Consider the following 11469-nt stretch of genomic DNA (forward strand, 5'->3'; position numbering starts at 1 on the left):
AAGGTTGAAGAATCTCAAAGACCCACTTCTAATTTCTCGAAAATGGAAATTTTCAAATCTTCAAAGATAAGGAAAATATTGTCTCAATACGCTCAGTTCTAAAATTTCAAAAACTGATTGATAAAATTAGATACTATGAAAACTCCCCTAATCTAAGAATTTAAAATGTATTTATAGTCTCCAAAAATATGCTGCGAAGGACCATCCGATGCAATAAGTTGGGATCACCGATCCACTCGGCGATCCGCCTTTTGGTCAATTCCATCACCTTTTTCTTTGGCCTTCATCATCTTCAAGTTCTGTAACTTTGGGCGATCTAGCACTACATCGCGGAACCGTTCAGCGACTCACCGACTGCTTCTTTCTCTCACCGAGTTGATTTTCTCCTTCAGGGCATGGCACACTGTAACTTTAGGTTGAGATCATGGCCATTGGGCGACTTGCCCAATGGCTTAGGCGATCATCATGCCTTCTTTTCTTCGTTCTTTCAACTGCCTTGTTCCTTTTTGCTCATTAGTGTCCATGCTTTGTTGCTCAATCTAAATACATGAAAATAAAGGATTTACATCAGTTTTTGGTTCAAAATATGCATTTGAGGACACTAAATCTATTAAAATAAAGCCCTAAATGAGTCCAAATCGTGGACTCATCAGTGTTCACCCAAAAAGATCTGAATCTTTGCAAAAGAAGGTGGGTTAGGTTATTGAAAGATTATGATATGAGTGTTCTCTATTACCCCTGTAAAGCAAATGTGGTGGCGGATGCTCTTATTCGGTTGTCCGTGTGTATTGTTGCACATGTTGATGATGAGAGAAAAGAGTTGGTTTGAGATGTTCATAGGTTGGCCCGATTGGGAGTTTAACTAGTGGATTCCAGCAAGGGTGTTATTATGGTCAATAATGGTTCTGAATCGTCTTTCGTGGCTAATGTTAAAACAAAGCAATGTCTTGATCCAACCTTAGTTGAATTTAAATAGGCGGTTCTAAAGAAGTCCTTAGAGGCTTTCTCCCAAGGGGGAAATGGTGTCCTAAGGTACCATGGTCGTTTGTGTTTTCCAAATGTTGATGACTTGAGGGAATAGATCTTATCATAAGCCCATAGTTCTTGGTATTCTATTCACCCGGGAGCCACAAAGATGTACCATGATTTACGGGAGTTCTATTGGTGGAATGGGATGAAAAAAGATATTATGGGATTCGTGGCTAAGTTTCTTAATTTCCAACAAGTGAAGGTTGAGCATTAGAAACCGGGAGGTTTATCCCAAGGTATAAGCATTCCTACTTGGAAGTAGGAAGATTGGAATATGGACTTCATAGTAGGGTTCCCACGGACTCGACATCAATATGGTTCGATTTGGGATATAGTAGACCGAATGATGAAGTGGGCCCATTTCATTCCCGTCAAGGTTTCCTATACGGTGGAAGATTATGCTAAGCTATATTTGAGTGAGATGCTAAGGTTGCATTGAGTGTTGTTGTCCATTATCTCTGATAGAGGTGCTCAGTTTACTTCACAGTTTTGGAAGTTTTTCCAAAAGCGTCTTGGCACCAAGGTTAAGCTTAGCACAACTTTTCAACCCTATACAGATGGACAAGCGGAAAGATCAATCCAAACATTGGAAGACATGTTGATGGCTTGCGTGATAGATTTCAAGGGAAATTGGAATGACCAATTGCCCTTGATAGAATTTGCTTATAATAATAACTTCCATTCTGTCAAGACCCAGGGGTAGCCCCCAGATGTAATAAGGTGTATAAGACCCCGAGAGGCCTCATTCAAGCCACTTAGCATATCATAACATAAAGTAATAGACATGAGGGGATCTTAAAACTTTTCAATACAATCAAAGTCTTTTATAAAATGAGCAGAAATCTAACAACATTGTCTCAAACCATCTAAGAAATATGAATAAAATCTTGGGTCACAACCCATACAATAGTCCAAGTCATAAAAGAGAAATAACATAAAGGAGAGTAGTGATCACATCCTCGAACACAATGAGGACTCACGAAAACTTCACTTCCTTGATCAACAAAGAAGCTAGCCACGAGTGTGAGAATCAATGTCGCCGGACCGTACATTTGATAAGAATGTAGGAAAGAGTATGCGTTAGTACTAATCAAGTACTATATATGATGGCTGGCATAAACAATATAATCATAAGCATTAGTGAACATAAGACATAAGGCATAATCATAATCAAGATATAATAATTATCATAATGAAAGATGAATACTCCCTTAAGTAGCCTCACTTATCCTTAGACAAGAGTTACGTCATCCGCCTCTAGTCAAGATTACATCATGGAAAACATATCTATCAACACTCCAACAAATAAACTTCATAGCATAATCACATTAGCCATACTTACTTTCAACGACATGTGGATTCACTTCAATGCCTGGCTTATAAAGGCTAATGGGTATTCTCCTCTTGCCTTGCTTACTTTTAGATTGCGGGTACTCACCTCTACAATCACTTCATATGACATGGGTACTATCCTCCACATCATTTAATAATGAGCATGTGTACTCGCCTCCATGTCCATTCATCATAGTAGGAACGGGGGGACTCACCTATTGTTCAATTCTAAGGAATATGGGAATCACCTCATATCCTTGCATATGGAGGTCACGGGTAATAGCCTCTAGACTCATCATTCATTAAGCATTTTAGTCTAGATTCATTTAGGTTGAGAAATCCCTTCAACCTAGAATCATTTATGTGAGTAAACCTTTCACATTCATTCAATCATGCTTATCAATTCATTAAAGTAAGTATCCCTTCCATACTACAACATCGATAATTAACAATTCATAATCTAGGTTTACTCTCAAATCACTACATCTCATGATCATCATCTATGCTTTACTCTCAAGAAATTAACAGCGTATTCATCATGTATGATTCAATATCAAGCAATTCTAATCTTAATTCATCAATCTTGTAAGGATATATCTAACCCATAGAGTTTCCCTCTCATCACATCAAACCCAACTATATCAATTTATCCCTAAAATCATAGGATAGGCATGGGTACATGGAATTTCATCCTAAATACATGCAATTTTATCAATTCAATCAAAAACAATCATAATCCACTCAATTGGATCAACATTGATCATTACCCACAACATTGGAAAAAACCCTAACTAGAATTGGGGGAATTCTTCTTCAAATTGTGGAATTCTTGGGTACTCCATTGGAGGAAGGATCCCATGGATAAAATGCCATCATACCTTAGTCACAATGCCCTCTAAAGCTTGAAGATTTGGATACTTGATCTTGACCTAGCTCCAATTCTTCTTTCTTCTTCCAACTTCTAGAAAGAGAATATTTGAGAGGAGTTTTGGGTTTTGTTTTGTGATTTGAGAGAATGACTTAATTGATTGAGTTTAGGGGTATAAAATCCTTATAATTAGTCTAGGTTTAAGAAAAATTACACCACATGGATTTAATTAAAACCGAAAAAGACTTTAAGCCCCTAAAATAGTTGTCAGGCCTGACCCACGAGACCACGACTAACGGACCGTGGATAGACCTACGATCCGTCCTAGTCAAGCGTAGTTCGTGGTTAGAGATTTTTGGCCATTAGTGGTTCCCCTAACCACGGTCCGTGGACCCATCCATGGAGCGTGGGTCCTGGCCGTGGTTCTGCCTTAAGCAGGTGCTAAAGTGCCCCATCCACGAAACCCACCTACAGGGCGTGGGTCTAACCACAGGGAGTGGTTGGCCCTCGTGGGTGACACCTAGTAATTTTAACAAGTTGCTAAGCTTTCGTCTTTAGATTACGGGGTGTTATATAAACTCCCCCATGGAATCATTCGTCCTCGAATGAGATTTGAAGCACGTTTCTAGGCAAAAAACTCAAGACTAGCAGCCCATCATGCATGAAACACATCTAAATGCACACAACTAAAGAGGAACTTCATCTCCAAACTAAACATACTTAATGCACTATAAGGGAGTAGGAACTACATCTAACAGCCCAATATGCATGAAATCTTAACCTCTCTCATGTTTAAGGAGGAACTATCATCTCCAACTCAAAAGCAATGCTCAACACAATCTCATTGAGCTCATATGCAATTCAATCTCAAAAAGCACAATTTCAATGAGGGGATCTCAACTCGAAGTCAAGGCATGTTCTACAACTCATCTTATGAAGTCTATAAGCAACTCATACTCAATACTCAGCAACATGAGGAAATTATATCATAAAAGCCAATTCTTTGTAAACTAAGTTTTTTCATGAACATTGCAAATTTAAGGAAATCATGGAAACACATAAAACACACAGGACTTCAAACATAAGCAAACCAAGAGGAACTCATTACCTCAAGCTAGAATTGGAGGAAAAAGATGAGGATACCGGGACATCATATGGGCCTCGGCCTCCCAAGTAACACCCTCAACTAGATGGTTTCTCCATAACACCTTAACGGAAGAACCCTCTTTGTTCCTCCATCTCTTAACTTGCCAGTCTAAGATATCGACCGGAACTTCTTCATAATAAAGGTTCTCTTTCACTTCTAACCCTTCAAAGTGATTTATGGATGTCACATCTCCAACACATTTTTTCAACATTGAGACATGGAAAACCGGATGCACCGATGCCAACTCAATTCAAAAATCATGCTCATATGCAACCTTATCAACATGCCTCAGAATTTGATATGGGTCTACAAAATGGGGACTAAGTTTCCCTTTCTTACCAAACCTCATTACACCCTTCATTGGGTGAGATTTTCAAGTAAACCCAATCATGCACATTAAATTCAAGGTCTCTCCTTCTAACATCGGCATAAGACTTTTGTCGACTTTGGGCCATTCTCAACCTCTCTCTAATGAGTCAAATATTCTCAATAGCCCCATTAACTAACTCGGGCCCTATCAAGGCAACCTCACCCACCTCAAACCATCCTATGGGAGATCTACACCTTTGACCATAAAGAGCTAATCAAGAGGACCCACATCAACCCCCCTCTCTTCCTTCCATTAGTTGAACTAAACTTGAGCAACATCATTAAGATGATATGCGGGTAATTTCGCCTTTTCCACCAGCGTCAATCCCATGATTATTAACACATCATCAATGAACTCTTGATGATCTTCCTCAATCTTGGAACCATGAAACTTTGGAGGATTTATTGTAGCGAAGTCTCCCACTCTAACTGCCATTGTACCCACATTGGGGTTCACAAGGACCATAACCTCCCTATTGGCTTAAGTCGTGATGGCTTGAGCCAACACTTGAAAAGTAGTCACATGCTCGACAAACATGTCAACCAGAACTTGAGGGGCTACTAGTCAATTATGGATAGGTGACAAGGATCCTAAAATTGACCCACTTTTAATGGATCCAAGGTACAGTTCGTAGTTCTTCCTTCAATCTGTACATGCCATCCCTAGAACCCAACTTTGAGCTTTAAAATTTCACTAAGTCTGGGGTGACATACGAGACCTACCTATGGCTTGTAATAGGAATGACAAACCATTCCGTTAAATCGTAAAAAATGTGTTGGGGCTTGTTTTGAAAATTTCATTTTCCCTTTACCTATAGTTGCCATCTACGGCCGTAAGTGGGACCCGTAAACACAGACACCAGCCCAAAAATTGCATTTTCCTTTTTTCCCATATCCTAGATGTTATAGTAGACCCCATCCATACAACTCATCTTTTGGTCAAAAATCTCACCAAGTTTGAACCTTTTCTACGATACTCGTCCTACGACCCGTAGACCAAACGACAACCCATCAAATCACTCCATGGAACTAAGAAGCTGAATCAAATATCTGAATCCCTTCTACGAAAGTCACTTCTGGTTCATCCGATTCATTCACAGGTCAAACTTCAGAAACTTAAAATACCAAAACCTAACTCTGGCTTCTACGGTTCACTTCTTACTGCCAGTTGGACTTCCTATGGTCTATAGGTTGGACTCGTAGACCACTTCTTCAAGGGAAATTCTGCATTTTTCTTCCCCTTTTGACATTCCAACTTTTGAGGCGTTACATAAGAACTATCCATGACATCAATATTGAATACATCGATCCTCGAATATCAACAATGAAACTCAATAATTTCAATAACTACCAAACTCATAGGTTAAAGAGTAGAGAGAGAGACAAAATGAATCAAACCATCAACTATTATAACCAAAACTCAAAATATCAAAAAACTACAAATGTCTCAAAAGTAAACTTGAAAACTAATAAAATACAACTAAAAGGAAAATATTGGCACAAGTGCCCTCACCCCACCAAAATAAAATAACAGTGTCCTCAATGCGATAAAAATATATGTACAAGAGAGAAGTTACATAGAGATCTCTCTAACAGGTTATTCTTGTGATCTGCTCTGATCGGGATTCTTGGAAGGGATGGAATCATATCAGGCATCGGTGCACGACAAAATAGGAGCAACAATTAGCAGAGTAGTATCAATCGGGGCAGCAGCGCCTGACAAATCTTTAGAAGTAATGGTGGAAATTTGAAGAAACTCTATAGTGCCCATTGTTGAAGTATCTAAACGAGATCTCTCAAACATGGCATGCACTATAGTCTCCTATATAGCCTAAAACTCTGTCAGCATCTCATAAGTATACAACTCATACTCTTGCAAGAACTCATCCTCATCAGTCTCCTCTTTCTTCTCATCACCAGCCTCATCAGTACCATCAACAGGATGCTCGGCCACACCACTAGGTGCATCTACTCTCGTCTCGAAAGAAGGGACTACTTCAGGCACATCAGGTAAGGGAACGTCACCCTAAAACATTAAAATATTGGTAGACCTCAGTTGGTCCATATTTGCCCTTAGAGTACTAATCTTTCCTCTCATCTTATTCAATTCAATGGAGGAACCCTCACTTTTCTCCCTCGTCTTTGTCCAAGTAGTGAGGTTGTCTAACCTTTCCCATATGATGATAACACGTTATGGAACTGCACTATCTGGTCCCTCAACATAAGTAATGCATTCTCATCAACCCTCTCAACAAACACGGGCATCCCACTCTCTAACCTAGACTCTCTCACATCTGTCGAATGGCCAAGGTTTCCATTTGGCAGATCAATTCTTGGGTCAAGGGATGTCATTATACAGGGGCAAGTGCTTCAGATATGGAGGTAGAAGGTAAAAATGAAGGTTGAATGGTACGTGATGGCTCTATAGAAGGACCGGGCTAACCAGTATCAGCCTCAAGGCAATGGGATCTACCATAGGGGTAGTGTCTAGCGGTTGTTGATTTCTCCTCATCGCATCATCTTTCAAATAATTTGCCTCAATCCTCTATATATTATTGGAGGAAGCAGGGGTGGTCCTGACATCTGACCTCTCTCGATAAGGCACTCCTACAGCCCCACACAACTGTGTGACCAAAACTGGGAAGGGGAGAGAGGTCTATTTCTGACGACATCTGTCACGACCCAGGGGTACCCCCTAGATGTAACATGGCGTATAGAACACCGAAGGACTCCATACAAGCCGCTTTGCATACCATAACATAAAGTAATAGAACAATAAAGGGTAAAGCAACATTTAACACCAAAATAGTTTTATATAAAAGCGGAAGTCTAAACCCATGTCTCATCGTAACCATCTATTACATTCGAATGAAATTAGGCCTAGCCTATACATCATTTCCAAAAATAAAAATACAAAAGAGAAAATAAAATGAAAGTAATCCATCCTCAAACCATGACGACTCACCAAGCTCATGGAAGAATCAAAGTCCAAGCTCTAGCCTAGTTCATTAATCATCTTGCTGTGGGAAAATTAGCCTTAACCGATATAGAGACCATGTGAGCTATAATGTGATCCCCCGGTGTCTCCCATACCAAAAAAGGTTGTTCTATTTGCCTAAGGTAGAACCATGAACCTCTAGCTTAAGTGGATCCACTAGCTAATCATCCTATGAGGGTACATAGTTTATGGGATAAGGAGATTACTACTATAAACCCAACTTCTACTAACGGGAGAGCTTCCATCTCATGAGACTTCTTCTAGAAACCCGACCTCTACTAATGGGAGAGCTTCCATTTCAATGTCAATATCCACTCGGTGCTAAGCATAACTCTAACAGAATAGTATTTCCTTACTTATTCTCATTATCCATGGAAAGACATGTGAGAAAACCTTTCACATCATGCTAGTATGTGTTTATGAGAATAGCCTTTTACAACGCAACATAAAACATCATCATTTGTGACTTTACTCTTAAAGCACCCTTAATATTTACATAGTTTTGATAAGATCATGCATAAACTCATACTTTACCCTTACATGGTTCAAGAATTACTTTCAATCACCTAATCTAGAATTCAAGCATTAGATAGGGATTTTATCATAAATTCATGTAATTCTATCAATTGATGCTTTAGATCATAAAACTCCTTTTTCATAATCAACAACCCATATTATAAGATCACACTTTGGAAAAACATGGGGTTTGCATGGGTTCATAGGGAAAATATCATAAAAGCATTGAAAATCATCAATGCATGCATATCTAAACATAATTAAATCATTAAGATCAATAATCAAAAGAACCCGTGGAGATTGAAGAAACACTAGGTAATTAGAGAATTCTACCATTTGAAATAGAGGAATTAGGGGACTCCATGAATGAAAAAGATTCATGGATGAAAACTATCATATCTCAAGTCCAATTGCTAATATTCAATGGAGGAATTGAGCCCTTATCTTGAAACTCTAGGTAGAATCTTCTTCTTCTTTAAGTTTTCTAGAGAGAGAATATTTGGGAGGAGATTTGATTTCTTTTGGGGAATTTGGAGAATGAATTAAATGGGGTGAATTTGGGGGTAAAAAGGCTTATATATGGGTTCTAAATATAGGAAGAAGGACATAGTATATGAATTAATTAATTAGGAAAAGACCCAACTACCCCTGAAACATAACTGCCAGCCTTAACCTACGACTCACCATCGACAGACTATAGGTGGACCTACGGTTCATCCTCCATGTTCGTGGTTGGGTGGTCTGGGACCTGATTTTAGGGGGTTCGAACCACGACCCTAACCCACGGACCGTGGAGTAACCTACGGTCCGTAGGTCAAGTCGTAGTCCTAATCCTGGGCAACTTTTTGGGTGGCCAATTCACGGACCCCACTTATGGTCTATGGGTCAACATACGAACCTTCTGTGGTCCTTATGGATGGCACCTATAGGTTGTGATGTTTTTTTGTTCATTACCCTTTTTTGGATATGGGGTGTTACAATATACTCCCCCTTGGGATCATTTGTCCATGAATGAGATTCAAAGTCGTTCTAAAAGAGTAAGAGAGGAACTAACAACCTAACCTAACAACGCAATGCATGTAACCAATGAGGAACTATTGACTCCAAGCTAGGACGTTGTCCAAACATCAAAAGAGGGGTGAACTAACTCTATCATCCCATTATGCATGCAATGCACATAAATAAGAAGAAAACATCAATTCCAAACTCATCATACTCAAATGTATAAAAATGAAGTAGGAACTACGTCTAGCAGCCCAATATGCATGAATTCTCAAAATTTCTCATGTTGAAGGAGGAACTTCCTTCTCCAAGCTAACAACATGCTCAACACAACCTTATGGAACCTTTATGCAATTCATTCACAAAAACACATCTAAAGCATATTCAATAATCATATCATGCAGTCTATAGGCAAATCATACACAATAAACAACAACAGGATGACAATAAATCATATAAGTCATTTCTTTCAAAACTTAAGTTGTTTCATGAACATGCATAACATAAGGAAATCATGGAAAACACATAAAGCACACATGACTCCCAAAACATAGAGAAACCAAGAGGAACTCATTCCCTCAAGCTAGAATAAGAGTAGAAGGAAGAGTTGAGGATATCGGTACATCATATCGGCCTCAGCCACCAAAGTAGCACCCTTAACTAAATGATTCCTCCATAACACCTTCACGGAGGCAACTTCCTTTTTTCTCAACTTTTTAACTTGCCGGTGTAAAATGTCAATCAGAACCTCTTCATAAGCAAGATTCTTTTTAACCTCCAAACCCTCTAAGAAAGCTGTGGATATTGGATCTCCAATACATTTCTTTAACATAGAGACATGGAAAATCGAATGCACTGATGCCAACTCATTTGGCAAATCAGGCTCATATGCAACCTTACCAAGACATCTCAAAATTTGGAATGGGCCTACAAAATGGGGACTAAGTTTCCCTTTCTTCCCAAACCTCATTAAACCCTTCATGGGTGAGATTTAATTAGGTCTAGTGCACCACTGTGCGATGCACCATTGTTATTCAAGAGGGAAAAAAGATGACTCATTATGGAAGTGTATAGACTACAAAAAATAAATATGGTAACTATAAAGGAAACATATAAACTATCAAAGATTGATGGGTTTTTAATGAGTCCACAAATTGGACTCATTTAGCGCTTTATTTTGATAGAAATAGTGTCCTCGAATCCTTATTTTGTCTCAATATCTGATGAAAACTCTTAAGTCTCAGGTATTTGATGTTTTAGTGGAAGCATGGACACTTAGGCACCAAAAGGAACAAAAAGGCTAAAAAGAACGAAGAAGCTGAAGCAAGAGCATCGCCAAGAACCTTTGGCAATTGGCCGAAAGGACAGACTCCGCTCTTTGTTCCAGTATGCGAAGCCCTCAAGGAAAAGGATAAAAAAGGGGATGAAAGGAGCAGTCGACGCTTCGCCGAATAGTTCTGTGAAGCAGTACTATACCACCCAATGGTCTAGAATGTGAAGATGTTGTAGGCAAGCACTCAACGACGATGAGACAGAAGAAGGGAGAGGCGCCGAGTAATTCGGCGAACTCGACTAACCTCGCCGAACTATCAGCCTGCACTAATTTCTTATGGCTATAAATACTAAACTCTTTATTAATTTTACAAGTTCCGAAACATTATTATTATTTTCAGAATATAATAGTACATTTTTAGATATTTTTTCTCAAGTTTGGAGAGGGTTTTGTGGGAGACTTGAAGAGAGAAGGATTTCATCTTCCCCAAGTTGGAAGTGGGTCTTCTCCATCCTTCTTCCTTTGCTTAAATAAAGGTTTAATTTCTTATACCCATTTTCTTTTAGTAGCATTTTAGGTGTATTTTGTTATTTCTTGATGTGTGGCTAAAAACCCCTATTCTTGGGGTGTGATTTAGCAAATACGTGTTGATATTTTTGTTGGGTCTTTATTCATGATAGGGTAGTTGTTTTTTTATGGTGATTTCACCTAGTGGTTGTGGTTTTATTTAATGGGTTTGTATTTGCAAAAACAAAACAACCCATGTGTTTTTGCCTTTCCCGAGAGGGAGGTCGCGAAACCAAGACCACTAGCCTGATGGCCTAAAGAGTGGGTCGACATGAGGTTCAGCCCGAGAGGGTGAGCCCTAGTCCCATATCCTAACACTTAGCTCAAGAGAGTGAGTGGGGTAAGGCGTATGCTGGTCTTCCTGTGGC

The sequence above is a fragment of the Solanum tuberosum genome, unplaced genomic scaffold, assembly GCF_000226075.1.
Source record: "Solanum tuberosum cultivar DM 1-3 516 R44 unplaced genomic scaffold, SolTub_3.0 scf00170, whole genome shotgun sequence".
Lineage (NCBI taxonomy): Eukaryota > Viridiplantae > Streptophyta > Magnoliopsida > Solanales > Solanaceae > Solanum > Solanum tuberosum.